The sequence below is a fragment of the Mesoplodon bidens genome, assembly GCF_964165515.1.
Source record: "Mesoplodon bidens genome assembly, chromosome: 3".
NCBI lineage: Eukaryota > Metazoa > Chordata > Mammalia > Artiodactyla > Ziphiidae > Mesoplodon > Mesoplodon bidens.
Window position 1 is genome coordinate 76,832,686 of NC_138178.1, and position 27,095 is coordinate 76,859,780.

Sequence of the window (27,095 nt, forward strand, 5' to 3'; positions counted from 1 at the left end):
ATCATTACTCAGAAACAGTAAAGCATTTTTAGGGGCCACTAAGTAGCCCAGTTTGTCTAGGGTGCAAGGTTCACTTAAAGGAACAGTAAGACATGAGGTGGGAAGGGTGAGTTAACATCAACTTATAAAGGTTCTTAAAGTGTCTACTTATTTGGTGGCGAGAAGGGAGCTACTGAAGGAATTTGAATGATGAATAGACAGTTGCCAGAACGGAGAGACAGGCTGCTTCATGGTTAGAGCATGATGTGAGAACCAGAATGCTTAGGCTTGAATCCTAACTCTGTCACTTAGAAGCTCTATGACCTTGAACAAGTACTGAAGCTATACATGCCTCATTTTTAATTGTGGATAACAATATGTGCTTCATGGGGTTGTTGTGTGGTTAGATGATTTAATTCATGTTAATCTCTTTCATTAGTGCTTAATATCAATAGAAAGAACTCATTATTGTTAGCAAGGACACACATTGCTATTTCCAATGAAAGTCTTCCTAGAACTAGAAGTGCACTTTAGGAATCTTAAAATTAGATTTTTGAAGACTGTTTGCGGAGAGTAGATGCAGGAAGTAGGCACGTCTGTTTGGAAACTACCTCAGGAGCCTCAGAGACATATGAAAAAGACTTTTCTTTAGGTGGAAGAAGGAACTGGCCAGAGAGAAACAGATGTGAAAGAAGTTAGGAAACATTGGCAAAGAAGGAAAAGATGAGTCACAGATGACCCCCAAGTTGTTGTTACTGTGTTTTGTGTTTGGGGATGTCTTGCTGGAAGGAGAAGCCTCTGGATACATTGAATTCTCCATCACCCAGAGCATCTAGGGGAAGCATTCTGGACCTCAGTAGACAGACTCGCTACACAAGTTTGGTGGCCACCTGCCTATTTAGCACTAGTGTTCCAAAGCCTGAGGGGAGAAGAAAAGAAAGATCTGAGGAGAAACCCCTGGGAAATGCCCATTCTTAGAATGAAGGAAGAAGATGAAGATGGAGATTCAGCAATCAGAGAGGAAGTAGAACTCTGAAGGACAGGAAATTTTTGAGACTCAGGAGCAAAGAACAGACATCAAATACCAAACTGAGTTCTAAAAGGGGATCATTCTTTGGCCCTCATTTATTCACTTTTCTGTCAATAGTAACCAAATTCTACGTCTGGTCAGGATGGGTCTAATAAGGTGATTTGATTCTTCCAAAGGACCACCAAATTCAAGCTTCATGTCTATGACCACTGGGGTAGGTGTGGTGGGTAACAAAAGAGGTCCTTTGTTTTGATAAATCAAAAATGTGGTCAGATAAAAGAGAAAATAAAATAGTCTGCTACCATGTGCTGGTGCCAGGAGTGCTATGAGAATCCAAAAATGTATTCACTGAGTGATTCATTCATTCAATAAACAGGTACGCATTAAGTATTTTCAAGTGCCTGCTATGTACCAGATTCTGTGGAAAGCTGTGAGAATACAATGGTGAAGGTGGATGTGGTCTCTGCACTCAGGAAACTTGGAATGCACTAGAAAAGACAGATGTTTTATCCTATTAATTACAATTCTGATGCATTCCACAAAGAAGAAATGTTGGGTGTTCTGAGTGTATGGGGGTGGGGGGGTGTCTGGAGTCTGTCTGGAGAGTCCAGGACATTCTTCTGAGGAAGAGACATTCAAGCTGAGATTTGAATGATGCAGTGGAGCAACACAAGAAGAACAAGTCAGGGGATAAGAGTCTTGAGACAAAAAGTCTCTTTCTCCTTTAAAAAATAGAAATAAGGTCAATGCAGCTGAAGCACAGAAAAACAGAGGAAACAGAAAGAGCTGAAGATTGAGGCAAATTCCAAGGCAGTTTGAGTTTTTATGTCCTGATAAGGATGCAAATATCCCTCTAATAGCAGTGGGGAACCATTGAGAGATTTTAAACATAAATAACTTTTTACTGCAGGGTGAATAGTGAATTAAAAAGTTATTAAAGTTAGGCTATTGTAATAGTCCAGGCAAGAGATGATGGTTGCTGGAAATATACAAATATGAGAGATATTTAGGGAGTCAAATCAACAGGAACTGTGATTGTGTAAGGGGATGGGAAAGTGAAGACAGTAACAATGACTCAGATTTCTGGTTTAAAATGTCAAGTTTCTCCCCTTCTCTGCCTCCCCTTAAATGCCTGCCATCATGCTGGTAATAAAAGCTCAATGCTTTAATGTGGGCCTTCCACTCGCTCTCTGCTGGCTCCTGACTCCCTCTACAACTTAAATTTCTATTCTTCTTGTCTACTCTGCACACCCACTACTGTGGCCTCCTTGTTATTCCTCAAGCACATGAGATAAGTTCCCATCTCTGGGTTTTTGCCCCATTCCTGACTGGTTTCCAGCAACATCTTCCTCTTATACAACCCCTGCCCCCCACCCTTCCCATCCCCAAACACAAATCTGATCATACATTTGCCTATAGTCAATAGTAATGTTTTGTACACTTAGAAATATTTGAGAGGGTAGATCTCACGTCATTTTGTTACCACAACAGAATGAAAATTTTTAAAAAGAATGAAAAAATGTATAGTTAGAAACCATTTGTCAATAACCAACATAGAAACATGGATGAAAATAAAGATATTAAAACTCTTTTTAAAAATCCATCATTGGTGACAAATTGACATAGGATAAAATTTAAGTCCCATAGTAGTGTTTCTCAAAGCTGTCCACTAATAAAACCTAGTAGTAGACAGAATTAAATGAGTACCTCTAGGGGTTTTGAGAACACACAGAGAGATGCTCGGTACAAATTTCTTCATATTTTCAAGTTTTGTGTTAAAAATTCAACCAAAGTTGGCATTTTATTGTGTAATGTGTCCATATTTATTTAAATGCATAGACTTTAAAAAAATTAATAATGGAAAAAAACACATAACATAAAATGTACCATCTTAACCATCCTTAAGTGGACAGTTCAACAGGGTTAAGTACATTTATACTATCATGCATCCCATTTCCATAACTCTTTTCGTCTTGCAAAACTGAAACTCTGTACCTATTTAACAATAACTTCTCACTTCCTGCTTCCCGCTCTGCTCTGGCAACCACCAGTCTTCTTTCTGCCTCTATGGATTTGACTATTCTAAGTACCTCATATATATATGGAATCACAATATAATTGTTTTTTTGTGAGTGGCTTATTTCACTGAGAATAATGTCCTCAAGACTCATCCATGTTGTAGCCTGTGTCAGAATTTTCTTTTTTTTTAAAGACTGAATACATTCCAGTTTTGTATAGATCACATTTTGTTTATCCTTTCATTCATCCATGAATATTTGGGTTGCTTTTATCTTTTGGTCATTGTGAACATTGTTGCTATTAACATGAGTGCATAAATATCTGTTTAAGTCACGGTTTTAAAATCTTTTGAGTATGTACCCAGAAGTGGAATTGCTGGATCATGTGGGAGTTCTATTTTTAATTTTTTGAGAAACTACCATATTGCTTTCCATAGTGGCTGCACCATTTTACAATCTCACCAACAGTGCACAAATGTTCCAATTTCCACACATCCTCACCAACTCTTGACTTATTATTTTCTATTACTTTTGTTTGTTTTTTATAGTAAGCATCCTAATGGATGTGAGGTGACATCTCATTGTGCCTTCGACTTTCATTTCCCTAATGATAAGTGATGGTGGCCATTTTTTCATGTATGCAGACACTTTTATATTGTCCATCAAACTGACAAGTTAAGAATCACCAGCACGCCTCCATTTGCCCAAGCTTGAGAAGTATGATCTAGGCCGGCCTTCAAACTCGCCAGCTTTGAGGGCTAACCAACGTGTTTACTTTTGTTGCAGTCTGCTCCCTCACTGGCACCATATTCTCTGGAGCTATCAGGTGGTGTCCTTTCCTTTCTGCGTACTCTAAACCCCATCACCTTCTGATTTTTGTACATAGTTTTCTCTGACTTGAATGCCTTTCTCCTCCTTTTCCACTTGCCTAAATCTTACTCTGTCTTCAGTGCCAATGACATAATCTCTCCACCCTTATGTTGCTTCCAGTTCAACTTCTTCAGAGAGATAAATCACCCTCACTTCTATTTCCTAGAGCATTTTTATTCTATTCTACTGATATCAGTGTTGACTCTTTTTCCTCTTGAGACTGTGAGCTCTTTGAAGACTGGCTTCATCATCTTTGCAAACTCAGCAGTGAGTCTTGTGCCTGATGCATGTTTAGACCTCCAGGAAATGTCTGCTTCATGGATAGAGGGAGAAGCCTTTGCAGACAGGAAGGACATGAGCCAAGGTATGGGGTGAAGAGGAAGACACAGTGTCAGCAAAGTTAACGCCTGTGGAGTTTACATTTTCACAAAGTAATGGGACTTTGTAAAAGTTTAAGAAGCTGCACATAGCTGGACATTCAAATTCCTCAGAGGATAGAAATCTCACTAATGGGACCAGGCTTCACATAAGAAATTTTCAATAGCTCGATCAAAGCCAAGAAGTGAAGAGCAGAGGGGCCAATGGCTTACAAAAAGAGCTTACAGCTTGCCTAGCAGTGTCTTAGGAGAGTCGATAAAACTTTAAAATCAATATGCTGATGAAGTGCTAGCTAGAAAACATCACAGAATTAGCTGATGTTGTCATAGGGATCTAAGAATAACTGCCCATCACTGTCCCTGTCCTATCACTCATCACAGTCCCCAGGTATCTGAATGGCATAAAACCTTTGAAAACTCATCATTTCCTTTTGGAAAAGGTAACCAAAATTCTACTTTTACAGATATTATTTAAAGGTGATGGGATAATTATGGGGAAAATTTAGAAAACACATAAAAAGCCTTAGAAATATCAGAAACTACCTAGAGGTTAACACAAAGAACAATTAAGTGCCATCCGATTATTTTTCTGCCTATGTGTTTTGACATAACTGAGACAATTGTCCATATATATTTTGGTATATTTCTTTATTAATGAAACAACGGTATTGTCTCATGTTGATGAAAATCTCTGTAAAAGTCATTTTCAAAGCTGCATAAGTTCCCTTATAACACATTCCTCCTATTGATAGACACTTAAATTGTCCCCAATATTGAACTGAACATCTATGTACATGAAAGTTTTAGAAATGTTTTGTGTTATCACCTTATATACTGTGAAATGAAGGTAATTAATGCCCACCTGTTATAAGAATTATGAGCTATATGTGAAGAGTACCTACTGTGCAATTTTAGGCATCCTGAAATCTGAGGATAAGTAATGTAATTTTGTTTTACTATAGACATTAAAAAAAAAAGTTTAGTAATGACAGGATTGAAATCAGGGGACCAAAGTCCACTCTAACCAGTATGCATGACTAAATTTTCATCAAACTTGCTTTAGTGAAGTACATTTTTTTCCACAAACATTTTTTTATTCCCTTCTCTTTCTGGAATACTGTAAGGATATTGTAATTCTAATTATATGAATTATATGCATATGTGTAGACACACACGCACACATCTGTTTTACTAACTACACAAAATTATACTGCCAATATTCCAATTTAAGTTTTATTACAGCATTCTATAAACCTCAAAATAACATTTTATTAATCATCTGAAAGAACAAACCCAAATGAAAAACAGCTAAGGTTTGTCCAAACACAGAAAAATATTTAATTCAAATACAGCTCTTTAGTTAAATTAAAAATGAGTTACCAAAAATGCTTAGATAACTCAATTTAATACATTTAATAATTCTCCTTAAATCATTAATTTTTATAAGTAATTTTATTATTTTATAAAATCACCTAATTCAAACCTCTCTCTTTCAATTTGGATGTGTCTTCCTGCCAGTGTCTGCAAATAGGGTGTATTTTGATGATATTTTAACCCTTTTATTCATGGTTTGGAGTACCTATTACATTTTTAACTTTCTTAATTCTTATTTTTTTACATTTTTATTGGAGTATAATTGCTTTACAATGGTGTGTTAGTTTCTCCTTTATAACAAAATGAATCAGTTATACATATACATATATCCTCATATCTCTTCCCTCTTGCATCTCCCTCTATCCCTCCCTCCCTATCCCACCCTTCTGGCTGGTCACAAAGCACCAAGCTGATTTCCCTGTGCTATGTGACTGCTTCCCACTAGCTATCTGTTTTCCATTTGGTATTGTATACATGTCCATGCCACTCTCTCACTTTGTCCCAGCTTATGCTTCTCCCTCCCCATATGCTCAAGTTCATTCTCTAGTAGGTCTGTGTCTTTATTCCCGTCTTGCCCCTAGGTTTCTCATGACCATTTTTTGGTTGATTTTTAGATTCCATATATATATGTTAGCATATGGTATTTGTTTTCCTCTTTCTGACTTACTTCACTGAGTAAGTAATATTCCATTGTATATATGTGCCACATCTTCTTTATCCATTCATCCGTTGATGGACATTTAGGTTACTTCCATGTCCTGGCTATTGTAAATAGAGCTGCAATGAACATTTTGGTACATGACTCTTTTTGAATTATGGTTTTCTCAGGATATATGCCCAGTACTGAGATTGCTGGGTCGTATGGTAGTTATATTCTTAGTTTTCAAAGAACCTCCATACTGTTCTCCATAGTGGCTGTATCAATTTACATTCCCACCAACAGTGCAAGAGTGTTCCCTTTTCTCCACACCCTCTCCAGCATTTATTGTTTGTAGATTTTTTTGATGATGGCCATTCTGACTGGTGTGAGATGATATCTCATTGTAGTTTTGATTTGCATTTCTCTAATGAGTAATGATGTTGAGCTTTCTTTCATGTGTTTGTTGGCAATCTGTATATCTTCTTTGGAAAAATGTCTATTTAGGTCTTCTGCTCATTTTTGGATTGGGTTGTTTTTTGTTTTTTTTTTGATATTGAGCTGCTTGAGCTGCTTGTAAATTTTGGAGATTAATCCTTTGTCAGTTGCTTCATTTGCAAATATTTTCTCCCATTCTGAGGGTTGTCTTTTCATCTCGTTTATGGTTTCCTTTGCTGTGCAAAAGCTTTTAAGTTTCATTAGGTCCCATTTGTTTATTTTTGGTATTATTTCCATTTCTCTAGGAGGTGGGTCAAAAAGGATCTTGCTGTGATTTATGTCATAGAGTGTTCTGCCTATGTTTTCCTCTAAGAGTTTGAGAGTGTCTGGCCTTACATTTAGGTCTTTAATCCATTTTGAGTTTATTTTTGTGTATGGTGTTAAGGAGTGTTCTAATTTCATTCTTTTACATGTAGCTGTCCAGTTTTCCCAGCACAACTTATTTAAGAGGCTGTCTTTTCTCCATTGTATATTCTTGCCTCCTTTATCAAAGATAAGCTGACCATAAGTGCGTGGGTTTATCTCTGGGCTTTCTATCCTGTTTCACTGATCTATATTTCTGTTTTTGTGCAGTACCATACTGTCTTCATTACTGTAGCTTTGTAGTATAGTCTGAATTCAGGGAGCCTGATTCCTCCAGCTCCATTTTTCTTTCTCAAGATTGCTTTGGCTATTCGGGGTCTTTTGTGTTTCCATACAAATTGTGAAATTTTTTGTTCTAGTTCTGTGAAAAAAGCCAGTGGTCATTTGATAAGGATTGCATTGAATCTGTAGATTGCTTTGGGTAGTAGAGTCATTTTCACAATGTTGTTGCTTCCAATCCAAGAACATGGTATATCTCTCCATCTATTTGTGTCATGTTTAATTTCTTACATCAGTGTCTTATAATTTTCTGCATACAGTTCTTTTGTCTGCTTAGGTAGGTTTATTCCTAGGTATTTCATTCTTTTTGTTGCAGTGGTAAATGGGAGTGCTTTCTTAATTTAACTTTCAGATTTTTCATCATTAGTGTATAGGAATGCGAGAGATTTCTGTGCCTTAATTTTTTATCCTGCTGCTTTTCCAAATCCATTGATTAGCTCTAGTAGTTTTCTGGTAGCACCTTTAGGATTCTCTACGTATAGTATCATGTCATCTGCAAACAGTGACAGCTTTACTTCTTCTTTTCCGATTTGGATTCTTTTTATTTCTTTTTCTTCTCTGATTGCTGTGGCTAAAACATCCAAAACTATGTTGAATAATAGTGCTGAGAGTGGACAACCTTGTCTTGATCCTGATCTTAGTGGAAATGGTTTCAGTTTTTCACCATTGAGGATGATGTTGACTGTGGGTTTGTCATATATGGCCTTTATTATGTTGAGGTAAGTTTCTTCTATGCCTACTTTCTGGAGGGTTTGTTATCATAAATGGGTGTTGAATTTTGTCAAAAGCTTTCTCTGCATCTTTTGAGATGATCATTTGGATTTTACCCTTCAATTTGTTAATATGGTGTATCACATTGATTGATTTGTGTATATTGAAGAATCCTTGCATTACTGAGATTAACTGCACTTGATCATGGGGTATGATTTTTTTAATGTGCTGTTGGATTCTGTTTGCTAGTATTTCATTGAGGATTTTTGCATCTATGTTCATCAGTGATATTGATCTGCAGTTTTCTTTTTTTGTGACATCTTTGTCTGGTTTTGGTATCAGGGTGATGTTGGCCTCGTAGAATGAGTTTGGGAGTGTTCCTCCCTCTGCTATATTTTGGAAGAGTTTGAGAAGGATAGGTGTTATCTCTTCTCTAAATGTTTGATAGAGTTCTCCTGTGAAGCCATCTGGTCCTGGGCTTTTTTTGTTGGAAATCACCTAATTCAAACCTTTCTCTCTCAATTTGGATGTGTCTTCCTGCCAGTGTTTGCAAATAGGGTGATTTTTGATAATATTTTAATACTTTTATTCATGGTTTGGAGAGCCTACTACATTTTTAACTTTCTTAATTCTTGAGTATATTAATCCATCAGTGTTTTCCTTTGTAGTGCACTGTGCATGGAGCATGGAAATCATCTATTAGGTTGTTATCCCAACAGTGATAGAAATTTTGTAGTAGAAAAGAATATTGTCTGTTTAATAAAATTTACCAGTAACTAAAAATGCAACATCAAAGCGGACCCTTGAAATTCACTGATGATCCCTAAAACTCAGAGGTGAGAGGCAGTTCTGAAAATAAAGAGCTCTTCAGAAATTGTTCAGGAGATGAAAGTGCTTTAAGAGGTTTCTGCTTTTAGACTGAGGTTATCAAAATGGGAATTATCTTTACTGTAAATAAAGCATATTGTTTTCTTCACAGGTAGCTCAATTTAGCTGTTTAAGAGAAATGACAGATTTAAGAGCAAAAATTCTTGGTTTGTCAAGTTTAGAAGACATTTTATCTCTGTTTCAGTGTTTCCATCTGATAATCTGTTGTGTAAACTGTAATTTCAGAGTAATTTGAAGCATAGAAAATAGAAAGTCTTACAAATCGGTGTGTCTTGGAGTGGCATATAGATGGTAATGGGCTAAGGTATTTGTTTAGAAAGAATGTGTTTTCTTTTTACTGTCAGGTTTAATAACTTGCCCAAAATATATGTGTACATATTTTCTCAGACAGTTTTCCAAAGGAAAAGGTCATGCAATTTTGATGACTGGCCACATAACATACTCTGTTTTGTCAAGACAGAAAACTAGATGAGGCAGTGAAAAAAACAGTTTAGAAAACCATGCATGCTTTCAACTAAGAATACCTGAAGGTAATACAAATATAAGTCTTATTTTGCTGAACTCTATTACAATTCTATAAACTGTAAATGTAAATAGGACATACACAGTTCAAAAAGAAATGTAAGAACTGAAATATATTGAATTTAGTATAAAAATAGCCACAATGTTTAACAGAGAACAGTGAATCTGCACCTATGATTAGAAAATCTACTAACACATGTTAAAAATATATAATACAAAAATATTATTATCACCCCCCCCAGAGTGATATGTTTCAGATGCAATACTATGATTTGAACTAGCAAAACACCAAAAAGTATGTTGTTTTAACTGGTGTCTCTAATTCTGTTGCATAAAGTCTAGGTATTGACATACAGGAAAAGCCTAGTAGGGAAAAATGCACAATGTGAAGAGACTGAACAGCTGGGAAATATCCTGAGAAAACACTACATCCAGGAAACAAAATTACAAAAATAAAAATAAAAGGCAAAATAATAGTAAAAGTAAAGAGACTATCTATTAACAATGTTTTTAATCTATGTCATTAAGATAAATCAGCCTTGGATGGATATGAATTAGAACTTCAGGCTGAATGTTCTCAGTAGTTCTTTTCCCTATATATTCTGTTTCCACTAATCATATTTAATGGTGCCTGGGGAAAATGATGACCATATTTAGGCCTTCAAACATTCCCAGTGCCTGCCCACCAGTTTCTACACTCTCAGAAAGAGGAGACTATGCTCAGTGTGTGTATCTGCTTTCCTCCTCCACTCTCTGTATAAAATAAGCATTCAACAGACATTCATGCAAGGTGTCCTTGATTTTTGATGGAGGCAGTTCAGGAGGGCTACCAACACCTCCCCGTGGGACCTGGGATAGACTGGGGATGTCTAACACTTTCTGTGCTCCCTGAGATAGATCTGAGAGAGGCGGGCTGGGATGATAAGCATCCAGCAGAAGAGAAAGGCAGCCTAAAGGAAAAATATAAACTACTCCTCCCTTCCACATTCCTCATTTAGATGTCAACATTTGGAAAAGGGGTGTGCTGACTCCAACACTGTTCCAGGTACTTGGGGATACAGCATAAAACAAAACTTACCAAAAACAAGTGCAGAAGTGGGGGGCTCATATAAACTTGTAACCCAGTGGAGGGACATTAAACCCAATAAATAAGTAAGTTATGTATATATTTAAAGGGGTTAAGTGCTTTGAAAGTAAGAGGGTTGGGGCTGCATTGTCAGCTTGTAACTGTGATATTAGGTGTAAGAAGGTACAGGTAGAGAGGTATGTTCATGGAATAAGTAGACTGATTTTTCCCTTTACTTACGTTAAAGGAAAGTGCATTAGTCCTTTGTGGGTTTCTGGTTGTCTCTTTAGCAAATCAAGCCCTACTGATGTATTTACTAAAATATATCTAAGTTATTCCTATTCCTTCAAATGAGAATCAAGAAGTGCCCATAATCTGTCCTACACAGATGATGCTGAAATAAAAAAGGAGGCAGGACTCTGCAAGCTGATGGTGCAACAGCCCTACCTGTGGGGATTTTCCATGAAAGAGATTGAAAGCCTGAACAAACCATAAAGGTTAACACCAAAACGGAAGGTTGCAGAGGAACTGTCTTAAAAGAATAGTGGAAGACAGGCTAAAGCAAAAATATATACTGAGATGCAGAAGGTGAAGTTTATATACATTAGAAAAATTTGCATTTGGTAAAGGCAAATGACATTGTAAGCATTCTGTGGATGACCTTATTTTCTCTGAACATGGCTTTTATTTTTAATTGTTCCATTTTATGGAAAAATGAAACCAAGGAAAGAATTGCAAAATGGGATGTACTGCTATACAGGCAGAAGCCGTACTTCCCATCCAGTTCTTGTTCTGATCACTTCCCACCTCTCCCTTCAAATATAGATGCACTTTCCCTTTCTAACAGCATTGGGAAAGTAGTGAAAATATCAAAAATACAAAGAAGATGAGACAATCCAAGGATGCTTCGCTGAGGAACATCTCTGCAAGCTGTCATCTTGATCAGGACATGGTGGAATCATTAGAACGCCTCTTCTAAATGATGGAGAACTTGCTCGCTTGCTGACTAGAAGGCATAAAAGCAAGTGACAACGTTTCACCAAGTTAATGGATAATAGATTAAAATGGCTTAAGGTGAATTAATTATTTCAAGGCAGACAAGCATTACAGAAACAAACAAAAAAATTAAGATGAATTCCTTGGCAATTAATAGAGTTCTGTATTATTCAATGCAATGTTTTTGAAAGTGCTAATAACTGTTTAATCCATGCCTTTTTATACATGGATGCAGGTTTATGTAAATATATAGCATTCAGTAGGCAAGATCATGTTTAGCATGATCCTCCTTCTTCTTCTGCAATAGCGGATAGAATGAGATCTTTTCCAAGAGAGATATTAGCATTCATATAAAATATGGGTACAGAAATGTAGATAATGCATGGGATCAGACTTTGTAAACCTTAAAGCAGTACAGGTTTGAGTTGAGATGATAGGATAGTGTACTGCCCTGGAACCTCAACCCCTTGACCCACAAGAAAGCTGATTCAGAAAGTTTCTGAATCTTGTTGAACCAGGTAAGTAAACTCAGGGATACCTATAAGGCCCTCTGTCTTGGATCCCTCAGCAAGTCAGGAGGTCCCCCTAATCTCCAGTGCAATGGACCACACAGTATATATATAAAAAAAAAATAGTTAATGTAATTTCTTGACCACCAAAAGGTTTACTCACCAGAATAAAATTATTGGCAGTGATTTTTTCTCTTTTTTTTCCTTCTCCTACCTTCCTCCGTTCCTCCCATTTTTCTCTCCTGCTTCCTTCCTTCTTTCCCCTCCCTCCTACTCCTCCTCCTTCTGAAATAGTGGGAAAAAATAGACATTTTCCAAGAAAGGTATTAGCACTCATCTAAAATATGTGTACAGAAAAACTCAAGCAACCCAACAGAAAAAATGGGCAAAAAAATTGAACTGAGACTTCACAAAAGCATCTATCCAAATGACCAATATGCTAGATTGGCTCATTGTTAAAAAAAATATCTATGTCCTTCCCCCACCCTACCTCCATGTAGAAGTCTAATCCCCCTTTATTTGAGGTTAGGCTTGGCTATGTGGCTTACTTGCAGTTGGAGAGGGTACTTTTGCATCCCTTTCATTTTGACTTGGCCGTGTCACGTGCGCTGGCCAAGAGCTGGCTGAGCAGCAGAAAACTGAAGGGTTTCTGGGCAGTTGGACTTGCTCTCTTATGCCTCTGCCACCACCCTGAGGAGAACACCTGGATGAGCCCTTTTCTCCCAGGAGGAGAGTGAGACCAGGGAATTAAGCTGAACAAAATTCCAAAGAATAGCATATATTAATAAAATGTAGTACTGCTGCAAAATGTACATATATGTGTGAAGAGAAATGCACCAAAATAGTAATTGTGTTTATTTTGGGGTGGTAGGATTCTGTATCAGGTAAAATGTTCATGTGTACTTTTAAATTTTCTAAAAGAAACATTAACACTAATAAAATAAAGTACAATGTAGGATTTCTAAAAAATGTAGTGTAGAACTTGGTTATAAAGTTTCTACATATCCCATACATTACTTTTTTGTTTGTTTGTTTATCTGCAGTTTCTTATTTTTCTGAAGGAATGCATATTACTTACATGAAAAAAATACAAGGAACACAAATTACTCCTTTTTTGCTTTGGTACTTTCCTATTAATTTGCACAGTAATCCCAGAAGTGAATTAAAAATTTGTTTCATTTTTTCCTGAAATCCATGGAAAAATAGACCTTGCCTTTCCTAAAATGTGGATGTTTTCATAGACTCTCACATTTAGTGTTACCCCAAATCTTTGATACTACCAGCATTTATTACAACAGAGGGAAACATAAGATAAGAGCAATGATGTACTTTTTTAAAGCTAGAGTTTTGGCATTGGCCAAGCTAATTTTTTTGTATACCCATATTCAAATGTCAAAGAGATCCATCCACCAAAATTTGGAGGCATTCTTGTTCCTGAGCTCAAACTCTAAGGTTTGACAAAATTCAGACATCAGAAACTCATTTATTTCACCTGAGAATGAATTTGTATGCCTGCAGATACATTAGCTTGCCCAACTCCTGAATCACTAGACTAAATACACAATTTCCTCTCTAACTGGATCATAGGGTGACTTAGAGGACATATTAGGTGACGGGTGAAGGTGAATGTTTTTCGACTCACTGTGGTTGATTATCCCAGTCCAATATAACCACTGCCCTGGTCAACATCATAACCCAAATTCCAGATCAGTCACTCAGTCTTTCCTTAACATTCTTCTAGAAAGAGAAAAGAAACTCTTATCAACATACAACTTCAGGGAAGATGAAGCAGAGTCAACTGTGAATTGAATGTTTGCTATGGATAGTTCTTTTTCATTTCAGATGTCTAACAGGGCTTTTACAAATGAAAATGATTAAGGTTCATGATCATGTTATTATCATGTTTAGATTATTAAGAATCATGACAATGGCTTAAGCAAATGCCTTAAGACAACTCAAAATTATATTTAAACCACCTTATAAAAGAGATGGCTATGGGGCTTCCCTGATGGCGCAGTGGTTGAGAGTCCGCCTGCCAATGCAGGGGACACGGGTTCGTGCCCCGGTCCAGGAAGATCCCACATGCCGCAGAGCAGCTGGGCCTGTGAGCCATGGCTGCTGAGCCTGTGCGTCCGGAGCCTGTGCTCCACAACGGGAGAGACCGCAACAGTGAGAGACCCACGTACCGCAAAAAAAAAAAAAAAAGAAAGAAAAGAAAAGGACGGCTATGCATGAGGATTTTAAAAATACCAGCTTTTCTGGGCTAGTTTCTCAAATAATGATTGTAACAATAATAATAAATTTGCATATACTTTAAAGTCTGCAAAGTTCTTTCACAAATGACTTCTCATTGCTAAGCATTTGTTAGAAATTATTGAAAACTGAAAAAATGAATTGAAGGTGTAAAAACAGTATGTAATTTCAGCATGGAAAGTGAAACCAAGGTTTTAAAAAGATGAAAATTTCGGGAGAATAAATGACAGTAGTGGATCAATAGTTTCAGCCTTAGTTTTTCTATTCATCTGCTTTGCTTGAGCTTTAATGATGAAGTCTTACTGCATTGTAATTTATTTAATAAGAGAAAATAAAATAACTTTTACCAACCTGAAAGAGTAGCAATAACAAGAAAATGGTAGGGAATTTTTTTTCAATTAATAACCCACATTTGAGAGTGCTTTCCATGTACCAGTCACAATACTAAGCACTTTATTCTCATTTATGTCATTTAATCATTACTTCAAGCATGCAAGGTAAAATTTTATTCGTTGCATGTAAGAGGAAACTAAAAATCATTGAGGCTAAACAATTTGCTTAAGATCGGAGACCAGCAAGAGAGAAGATAAGTGAATACATCTCTGAGCCTATACCCTTAACACTTCTCACACAGCCTCCCCACAATATCTACTATTAACTTTGTAAGTGAACCAGACCCCTGATATGACAAAATGAAAGATATCTTTATGGGCCAATCATTTATGTATTAGCTCCTTCTATGGTTTGCTCTGTGATGCTGAGGTTGGGACTTTGCAAACTATGTTTCCCAGATTCCTTTTCTTGCTGGCTCCTTGATGGATTCTCTCAATAAGGAGCACTATGGAAAATTGGAATGAGGAAGAGAGCGGAGGGACTTTGACATCTGGTAACTGCAGTGCCAGCTGGGCTTAGTAGCAGCAGCTATCCCCAGCCTCCAGCTTCTCAGAACCAGCCTTGTCAAACTTTCCCCAAGGTACAAGCAGCAATCAGTCAGATGCTCAGTGGTGCCCCCATCCACGCTCCTGTGTTCCTGAAGTTCCGCTATTTTCTTTGTTTCCCAAACCTAGAAATGATAGCTGCTTCCATCAGTTATCTTGGTTGCTTCCACGTCTCCTTCTTTCCTTCCTCTCTCCCTTCCTTCCTTCCTTCCTTCCTTCTCTTTTTGCCTCTAACTATCTCAACACCTGTAGAGACAATTTAAATCAGATTTATTGAATATCTGGTATGGTTTCTTTTTCTTCCTTACAAGACCCTGTCTAACACAGTGCTTGGTACTATAAATAAGACTCTCAGAGGAACTATTCAAGGATTGATTTGGTTACATCTTTAGCTGTGAGCACAGTATTGAGCTGGTTGCCCGTGAAAAATGAGATACCAAATCCATGCCATGCAGTGGCATCATAATGAATTAAATTATCATCTTTGGTTGCTTGGAATGAAGTACCTTTCAGAGCAGGTGCTTTGGAAGACTAAGCAGCTGATACACTTACTGTTACTGTATTAATATTGGCCACAAGGATTATGTGGTAGGTTGGCTGCTTTCAAATGCATGGAAGAGTTAACAGAAAGAAACTTAGAGTGTTGTGTTATAAACTATAGGCTCAAATAAGAACCAGACAATAAGCTGGTTATTGTAGTAAAAATAACCAAGATAAATCCCTTGGAATCTTTTTCTCCATCAGAATGGTAAAGGAAAATTATTACCACCAAAGGAATTACAGGAGTCAGTGTCATTACCAAAGACTTGAAAGATGAAGGTAAAATCCTTCTATAGCTCTATTTAACTCTGCCATTGGGCTCTTGAAAAAGGCACTGGATCTTGGAGAATGACTATAGATTTTCATAAACGTTATAAGGTGATCTAATTACAGCAGCTCTTCCAGATATGAATTATTTACTGGAGCAAGTCAGCATATCTCCTAGTACCTGACACACAGCTATTTATCTCACACTTTTTTTTCCTCTGTACTGATTTGCAAGGACACTAGAAGTTTTTTTCCCTGTCTGTCAAGAACAACAGCACATCTTGACTGTCTTCCCTGAGGGCTATGTCAGGTCTGGTGCTCTCTGACATAACTCAGTTCACAAAGGTCTTGCTGGTAAATGCATCCCACAAAATGTCATATGGCTCCTCCTCACTGGTGGCAACATTGCCGATTGGACCTGATGAGCAGGAAGTAGCTAGCACCTTAAATAACATATTAAGACACATACATGGCAGAGAGTAAGAAAGACATATGAAAACTCACAAGACTGCCACCTTGGTGAAGTTTCTGGATACCCAATGATTTGGAATAAAACGGAATATCCCTCTAATTAAAAAACAGTTGCTACATCTCACACTGCATGGTAGATCTCTTTGGATTTTAAAGGCAATGAAGGCCACAATGAGGGTGCTAATATAACCCATTAGTTAAGTAACCTATAAAGTGGCCAGTTTTTAAAGAAAAACCTATAAAGTGGCCAGTAATCTATAAAGGTTAGAGTAACCTATAAACTGGCCAGTTGTTAGGGAAAAGTAAAGCTCTTCATCATCCATTCTATAATGCAGACTACTCAGTTAATTCATCCCTGTGACTCAGGAGAGCCACCAGCACACTATGAATCTGAGGCAAGTAGGCATGTTGTATAGAACATCTTATAAACCACATTAGAGGAATCACAGTGCAGTCTCACAGAGGTTTGCTTAGAAAAAAAAAAAGAAAAGAAAGAAAAAGAAAGAATTTAAAAAGCCATGATTTTTGGCAGATAAATCTCCTTCTGAGAAAATGCTTTTTTTGTTCCTGGGCGCTGATAGGGTCTGAAAGCCTAATCATGAGACTTCAGGTGACTTTGCAATTTTAGCCTTCTGCCGTACACTGGTGTTGTGTGGCCCACTAGACCATGCAGTTGGATGTTCACAGCAGCAACTCCACAATCAACTGAGATGGTGTGTGAGTGATCATCTTTGAGCAGATCCTGAAGTCACATGTATCTCATTCTCCCTGATCACCTACTCCTGTTGGTTTCCTCTTGCTCAACCCGCATGTATGACCTCATGAGAAATTCATCATTAGTGAGGAGAAAAAACTTGGACCTTAGTTGCAGATGTTTCTGTGCAATATGTTGGTACCAACTGGAAGTGCTTTTAGTATTACAGGCACAAACAGGAAAGTTCCTGAAAGAAAGTAGTGAAGGAAAATCTGCACAGTGGAGAGAAGTTTAAACAATGTGTTTGGTTGTCCACATTATCTGGACTGAAAAAAATGATCAAGGATATTGATTCACGGGTGTCAGAGAAACTTAAATGGTTAGAGACTTTGAAGGAAAAAAGATTGATGATAAGGAGGCCTGGGAAGAGATTTATAGATGAAACTCTCTTCAAACAAACACAGAAGTTGGAGATATTTTTGTCTCATGTGAATGCTTGCCAAATGGCATTCATTGCAGGGTAGGCTGTCACTCATCAAATAGAAAAGATTACAAATTCTATAGATGAGAGCCAGCCCTTTACAGCGGGAATGCCTTATTAGCTATCACAGTATCCCACCTAACATTACTTCTGAGGGGCAATATGTTCTTCTGACAAGAAACATATTTGTCAACAACAACAACAGCAAAAATAGCTGTTGTGGGCTCATTAATAATTTACCAATCTTCCCATGTAGCCCATTACTCAGAAGCAGCAGGCCTGATAAAATGGCAAAGTAACCTATTGAAATCTCAGTTGGGAGACCACAACCTGAAAGATTGGGGATCTCATTGGAGGGTCCTTATGTTTTTGAGCGGTATAACATGTGGTTTTCCCCATAGCCTGAATTCAGAATTTGCAAAATGAAGGGGTGGAAATGGGAATGATTTCTCTCTCTAGAAGCCCTAAATAATCCACTCACAGAAATTTTGCTTCCTTTTGAACTCTGCTGGCTTAGAGGTATTCATTCCCCAAAGAGGTATGCTTTTAGTAAGGGATACAGCATAGTTTCATTGAATTGGAATGAGACTGCCACCTGGCCAATTTGGATTTCTCACATGACTGAACCAAATAAGGGCATGATTCTGCTGGCTGAGGCGATTGCCCTGATTGTCAGGGTAAAATTAGGTTATTGCAGCACAATGGAGGAGGCAGGATATTGTCTGAACCTAGGAAATCTGTGGCCTGCCTCTTGGTACTTCCAAGTCCAGCAGTAAATATTAATTATTTAATTAACCAGTTAAATTCAGTATCATGAAGATTCAGTGCTGACTGAGGAAAAAGGGGACAAGAAGTGGGTAGTGCAAGAAGATGTTACAAATACCAACCACAGCTTTGTGACCAATTACAGCAACAATTACTATAGCAGGTTGTTCCTTGCATAATTTTATATATATATTTTCTCTTCCAGTTTTACTGAGATGTAATTCACATACAGTACTGTACAGGTTTATAGTGTACAGCATAATGATTTGACTTATATACATCATGAAATGATTATCACAATAAGTTTAGTAAATATCCATCATATTTCATATAAATATAAAATTAAAGAAATAGAAAAAAAAATTTTCTTGTGGTAAGAACTTTTAGGATTTAGTCTCTTAACAACTTTTATATATAACCTACCACAGTGTTGATTATATTTATCATGTATCAGTACATCCCTGGTACTTATTTATCTTATAGCTGGACATTTGTACCTTTTGACAGCCTTTAGTCAATCCGCTCTCTCCCCTTCCCTATTCTCTCTTTCTATTAGTTTGTTTGTTTATTTGTTTTGAAATATAACTGGCCTTCAACACTATGTTAGTTCCTGTTACACAATATAGTGATTTGGTGTTTCTATGTATTTCAAAATGATCACCATATTGTCTAGTTACGATATGTCACCATACAAAGATATTACATAGTTGTTGACTGTATTACTCACATTTTATTTCATACCTGTGACTCATTTCTTTTGCAACTGGAAATTTGTACCTCTTAGTCTCCTTCACCTATTTCTCCCCCCACCCCCTCCTATATTATATATATGGCATTCATATGGATAAACTAATTTTATCTTCCTCCTATTCTCTTACAATTGTATATGAATTTTGTATCCAAATTTATATTTAGGTTACAAATTACTCAGTTGGATGGTTGAGACTGTACTGCAGGAGAAATATATTTCCTGGTGACGTTTTCCATGAGGTAGGTACCATGACTATTGAGATTTTGAGTCTCTCCTTTTAGGAGGGAGGATGGAAGCACCTTTATTTGTATGAGGGACTGTCTTCCTCTTAGACCAAAACACAAAGTTGTTGTTGTGTGGTAATTCAAACACATGTAGAAAGGTGAGTATGGATTCTGAGTATCCAAAGTGGTGAACATGCCAGTTATTTGTCTATTGTCACTCAACTACAAATCACTTTTCTATATTCCACTCTGTGATACCAGGGCTGAGAAAATGGCATTTTGCAGACTTCTTTTAACCTGACTTCCTCTTAGATTCAGACAACAGGAAATGTTAGAAGAAGAACGGAAAGTGGGAGAAGAAGAAAAGGGAATAAAAACACTTTTTAAAAACTTTTCTTCTCCCTTTTTGGCCACTTCCCATCATCATCCAGCTTCCTTCCCCTTCAACACACATTTTTCAAAGGAAGTAGCAGCAGAATCAGGTCATATAAACTCTTCAGAGTTTTGAGTGCCATATTCCTGGGACATCTCAAGTTCTCTGGCTCTGTAGTTGAAATTTCAGATATACTGAAGCATTATTTTTTGCTCTTTCAACCCTCAAATACTTCCTGATATTAAAATCACTTCACTGTATTAAATTACATCTGTTAAAACATGTAGGGTGGTTTCTCTCTTTCTTATTTGAACTTGACTCATAAAATAACAAATAAAACGTGTTACTATTTGGCTTTGGGGATTATTTATAAAAGTATTTAGTGGTATTTTAAAATTGCCTTTACAAGATCCTTTCTTGGTCTACTAAATCACTCATAATAATGTTTAAAGTTGAAGTCATAGATCCAAATTAGATAAGTGATGAAATTTAGAGCACTTGAACTAAGAAGATTTTCTTCCAATAGGAAAGGCTGTGTAGACACAAATGGAGCATTGTGCTACATGTGATTGGAGATCAACGGTTTCCAAGGTGTGGTCTGTGAACACCTGATAGTCCCTGAGACATAAGGGGGTTCTTGAGTTTAAAACTATTTTCTTAATAATATTGAGACATTGTTTGCTGTTTTCACAATGTTTACATTTGTACTGATGGTGCAAAAGAAATGAGGGGAAAACGTGCTGGTGCCATTGCTTGAGTCAAGGCAAATGACACCAAACTGTACTATACTGTATTCTTCACCACTACACACAGCCTGTTTTAAGAAAAAAAAAGTGTCAGTTGAACTTGAAAATGTCCTTGATAAAGCAGTAAAGATGATAAACTTTATTAAATCCTGACCCTTGAGTACAGATCTTTATGTTGTTTTTGTTTTTTGTTTTAAATATTCTGTTTGACAAAATGGTAAATGTGTATAAAGCACTTCTTACGCATATCAAATGGTCGTCCCTAGGAAAAGCACTAGAGGTTGAATTGTGAGTGTGACTATTTTTTGTCATAGAACATTATTTTAAATTAAAAGAATGACAGATAAAATATAGTTATTTCGTTTTAAGTATTTGGCAGACAGTTTTTCAAAAGTTAACTGTGTGAACTTATCCCTCCAGGAAAAGTCATTGACCCGTTTTTGTTGACAAAGACGAAACTTGAACTCTTAAGCAAATACAACAGTTCTGGAGAATTTGTGTTCACCTTCACAAGTGTGATGTCTTCCCAAAATTTAAAGGCATTTCTTATATCAATGGTAACGTTAATGAACATGCAGTTTTTTTATATTGTACGATAAATTCTGTCAACATTTGTAATATCTACATAATTTAGTGAGCTAATATCTTACCAATAATCAAAACATGATGGGGGGCTTCCCTGGTGGCGCAGTGGTTGAGAGTCCGCCTGCCGATGCAGGGGACACGGGTTCGTGCCCCTATCCCGGAAGATCCCACATGCCGCGGAGCGGCTGGGCCCGCGAGCCATGGCCGCGGATCCTGTGTGTCCGGAGCCTGTGCTCCGCAACGGGAGAGGCCACAGCAGTGAGAGGCCCGCGTACAGCAAAAAAAAAAAAAAAAAAAAAAAAACATGATGGTATAAAATCATGTGTGACTAAAACATCCATTCAAAGTGCAAGACACAACAAAAATTTCAATGTAACTGAGTTTATTAATATGATTTAAGATTCTACTTTCAATTAACCTTTTAAAAACTACCATTTTTCAAACTGTGGTGTCATATCAAAGAAGAATATTTACAGTTATTGAAAAGGGCTGTTGAAACACTTCTTCCTCTTCCAATTCAATGTCAGTTTAAAGCTAGGCATTCTTCATATACTTCAACCAAAAGAACATATCACAACAGATTGCTTTCAGAAGCAGATATGAAATCCCAGCCCTTTTCTGTTAAGCTGAACATTAAAAAGATTTACAAAAATAAAAATCAGTGCTACCTTTTTACTTTTTATTTTTCCATTAAAAATGTTATCTATGTATGTTAGCATGAAATGGGTTTATTATTGTTGTTTTTTAAATATTTAATAAATGTTTTTAAATGATTATCAGTTTTAATTTCTAATATGGTAAACATTCATTGATACAACCCTCACAACCAAAAGGCCTTTGGAAGCGTCAATCAATATTAAGTGTAAAACTGGGCAGGGAGACCGAAAGTTTGAGATTTACAGAGATATGTGATTATTTCTCTACTTTAAATATTAATTTAAATTGGGCAGGGGTACTATCAATCAATCAATAGGAGTCAAATTTTCATTTATATTTGTGTCAAATTTAGAAGTTAATATTCAACTTGTAGATGGAATGGTATAAGACTCAAACTAACTTTATGAATTGTGGGGATCTTGAAGTTTTCTGATGTTTCGTTGTTCACGGATAGCATTTTTAAGTGCATATGGTTTACTTTATAGGCTTTTGTTTTATTACCCAGCTTTTGGGCTCACATATGCATATGCTTTCATCTGTATATGACTGCCACAAATGAGAAGTTCACACACAGAAGCACTGGCTCCACACTCCTTGATTTGTCTTTTGAGTTATTTAAAAATCAGGCTGATTGCATTATAGGCTTATTACAAGTCACCATTTAAAAGAGATCAACGCAAAGGGAAATTTTATTTCCAGGATCACAAAGTCACTCTCCAGCCTAGAGTTCAAGTAAGTACTACGTCTATCTTTAAAGAAATTCTACTAATTATTACCATCCAACCAAACTGTGAATTCACCTCTAAAAAATAGCCTTTTTGGTGGCTGTATTAGTTAAGATAAAACAATCCTTGCACATGTATATGTTCAAGGCTAACGAGAAGTGTCATCTGTAGAACTGGGATATTTTCACACTCCTCTCTATTATACAAAACAATAAACCCTCTCCAGCTGATTTCTCTCATTGTGAAATGCAAATTACCTATAAAAGTCCTCAGGGTGTGAGAAGACACTTATCAAACAGACATTACACATGCATTCATAGAAACTATGCAGCCTCAGACTCTATTTAAGATGCATTAAGGACCAAAAACAGGTGTGAACCTGTTCTGTGCAGCTATAACAATTATGGCCTGAAGTAGCTATATTGGTTAAGATATGTAGATTACTTAACTGTTCCCACTAACTTTTGATCTACTACACACCTGCTTCCTACGAAGAGAAGTAAAATGTTCAGAACAATACAACACACATTATGTGTGAGGTTTAAAAGACTGTTCTAAATTATTAATCTAGCTTTTACCAGTCAGCTACCTTTTACATGCGACGTACTCAATATTATACATTCTTTGCTTATTTCTCCGTGGAGATTTGCACATTGCCCTATGTGATAAATTGACTGTTGGTAACAGGTAATGCACGTTTCATGGGGTTAATGAACTTGAGGAATCCACATAAACTTTCATCCAGAAATTCATTGCTGCCCATGGTGCATAAATAGTCAAACAAGGAAAAAAAAAAGAAAAGAAAAATGGTTCACAGAAAAGTGCTCAGGCCTCAATTTGTATTGGAAGAGAAGAAAATCTGCAAAGGCATTAGAATAAAATTTAAATTGAAAACACAAGGAAGATATTAAAAGTTTTGAAATAAAATTAACTGAAGATGTTCTAAGAGAAGAAATCTTGGAGACCAGTAACTTAACACGTGACTTATATTTCCCATGATGCCTAGGTCTTATATATTATAGGCAACAAAAATATATACTTTGGTATATTTTTAGTAAATAAATGTAAGACTATCTTAAAATAAATAAAATAAATATCTAAAAAAACAAAATCAAGATGCTTTATAAGCATAAACTGAAAAAAAGTTCCAATTTAGGTAAAATATTTAAATTCTGCTTTCTGAGGGAAATATTATGCATAATTATATCTCATCATGAGATTTCATTTGTTTGCAAAGGCCCATTTCTAAAATTTGAATTTGCATATCAGCAAGCTAAATTTTTTACAAACCTTACACTGAAATTCAGGTCCCTGTTCTACCAGAGAAGCAATTAACGACCAATCATTTTTAATGCATCATAAATTATCTTCAGACTTGCTGTTAAGTTAATTAATATAATCAGCAAATTCAAATGCATCAAAATGAACCTTATTTTGCAAACATGCAAAACGTTCTGCCTCATTGCCCCACCACCAAGATTAAATGACATTTTACTAACAACTTCTTCAAAGTTGAGTCCAAATTTTGTCTTTTAAAATGGATCACCAGAAGTAACACAATGATGTCAATGGATATTCAAAATGATTAGCCATTGGAAATGGTGGCGGTGTGTCTAATTACCTAGATAACACAAATGCACTAGTACTAACCCAAAGTTAGAGGACTTAGTCTTAAAAATATAGTATAAACAATAACATAATTAAGGCATTATAATGCATGTTCATTTACACTTTAACTCTGCCAGTAAAGATTTAAGACAGTTCACAAACACTCATCTAGCAAGATAATATACTTAACTTACAAAATCAGAAAACGTCCCACCGCAGCCTTATTAAACTTCTACAAACCAAACTGATACATTAGAATTTTAGACTTTATGACAGTGTCTCCCAATCTGGTAGCATTTGCACCAATTAGTCTTCCTAATATTTATGTCCTCCACACTAATTCACGTTTTAGTGTTTTCTACCCAGGAGTCCTTTCACAGGAAAGGGACAACCTGAAGCATAGGTCTCATAAAGCATCCCATCCTGTCCCTTAAAGTGCCTGCCCCTCATCATCCTCAGGTCTTTTTTTTTTTATTGAAGTATAGTTGCTGTACAATGTTGTGTTAGTTTCTGCTGTACAGCAAAGCAACTCAGTTATACGTTCTTTTATATATTATTTTCCATTATGGTTTACCACAGGATATTGAGTATAGTTCCCTCTGCTATACAATAGGACCTCATTATTTTTCCTTCTATATATAACAGTTTGCATCTGCTAAACCCAAAGTCCCACTCCATCTCTCCCCCACCAGCCCTCCCCCTTGGCAACCACAAGTCTGTTCTCTTTGTCTGTGAGTCTGTTTCTGTTTCGTAGATGTGTTCACTTGTATCATATTTTAGATTCCACATATAAGTGATATCATATGGTATTTGTGTTTCTCTTTCTGACTTCACTTAGTATGATAATCTCTTAGGTTCATCCATGTTGCTGCAAATGGCATTATTTCATTCTTTTTTATGGCTGAGTAGTATTCCATTGTATATATACCACATATTCCTTATCCAGTCATCTGTCGATGGATATTTAGGTTGTTTCCGTGTCTTGTGTATTGTGAGTAGTGCTGCTATGAACATAAGAGTGCATGTATCTTTTTGAGTTACAGTTTTTCGAGGTCTCTTTTTGGTGTTCAAAACCTGCATGATGGCCCCAACTCACATCAATCCCACTCTCATCCTTTGTAAAGCATTATGATTTCTTTGGTGTTGAGTCTTTTCCCAGGATATTGCCTATTCAGATAAGTTGTCCAGAGAAGCCAATACATTACTCTAAATCAGATGAGCTAGTCCGTACATCATTCTTCAGTTTTGTCTATTCATTTGTGTGATATCTACTAATTAGTAACCAAAGAACCATTTTACAGTAATCACAAATGGTTCCATTTTCTCTGAGACATTGAAACAAGTCCTCCAATAAGATAAATTTCCTTTTCATAGAGTAAAGGCAGAGACACAATTTCTGAGCACAAACAGCAACATGAAGAAGAAGAGACTGCCTTTTTCTCTTCCTAAGACTGGAATAATAATAATAATAACAATAATAATAATAATAACACTTACCAAAAGCAAACAAACCAGGAAAAAGACATGTATTTATAGTAAAAACTCAAAAGGTGAAGTGATGAGAAGAAGCAGAATATTCTAGTGCAACTCGAGAAAGGTAGGTGTGGTATTTACCTCCAACCCAACTCCCAGAAATGCTACCAAAATATATAGTATTGTTGACTTTTGCAATTTTGGACTTACGCTAAAAATTGAACAAACTGTGGACTTTGGGCATACCCTTCTCCATCTATTCCATTTTCCTGAAAAGGGGAAGCAGTTCCTTGGAAGGGATGAGTGAAATAGAGCAAATGAACAATTAAAACTGACTCTGGCAATTCAGTAGATGCAGGCTCCACACTGTTCTGGGAGAGAGACCTGAATATTGAGCATAGCTCTGCCAACCTTGCTAGGTAACCCTGGTACAGGAAAGTCAAGAAATTTCAGAAGCGAGTTCAGAGCCTCATTCCAAAACAAAGCCAGTACTTGGCTTTAGTTAAGGGATGTGGCTTCTGCTTCTCCCTAAACCTATCCTCCATGAGTCTATGGAAAATTAGTTCACAGAAAATAAACATGACTCAGAGGAAGTTAGATGTGAGTCAAGGAGAAATCACTCACACTAGATCAGTGCAAGCAGTAATCCAGACAGAGATATCCTACAGACATGATAAAAAGAAATACCATGAAAAGTATGCAAGCATTCTATTAAAAAAAGGACAACTAGGGCAGCTACCAGGCACCAGAGGGGATGGGAGGAACTCCCAGGGACCAGGTAGGACGTGGGGTGTTGGGGGAGTGAAGGAGGAGGAGAAGTAGAATCTGGAGGGGACTGGCACCCCTGAGGGGTGGCTGGGGGAGGGTAAAAGAGGGAAATTGGGGAACCATTGGGAGGGCAGAGGATCAAAATGGAGCGTGGCCAGGTTTCCCCTGCCCACTTGGGCCCCCAGCAGCCTGCTGAGATCCTGAGCCTGATATTCTGCCCACCAAGATCCCCTCCAGCTGTGCGGGTCCTTAGGGAGTTGGAGGGAGGGAAGGGGGAGCAAAAGTAAAGGCCAGCCCTCTGGGACAGGCACCCTTGAGACGTGGCTGGGGAAGGGGATGAGTTCCTACACCCAGTGGGACCCACCCACAGTTAAGGGTCCAGCAGCGATGGAGGAGACCCTTGGAGAGATGGTGGGGGTGGTGTACAGAGGAACAGAAGGGAACATGGCAAGTGCTTTCCCTGTCTACTTAGGCACCAGGGAGCCAGTTGGGCTCCCGAGCCTAGCCCTCTTCCCTTGGAGCCACCCTCCTGCCATGCAGAGCCCAAGCCCTGCCCCTAGACCCTCAACCAGGGCCCTACCTCTACACTCAGAGACCCCCTCCAATGTGCTGGGCCCTAAACGCCATCCACACATCCTCACTCAGGGACCTGCCTCCAA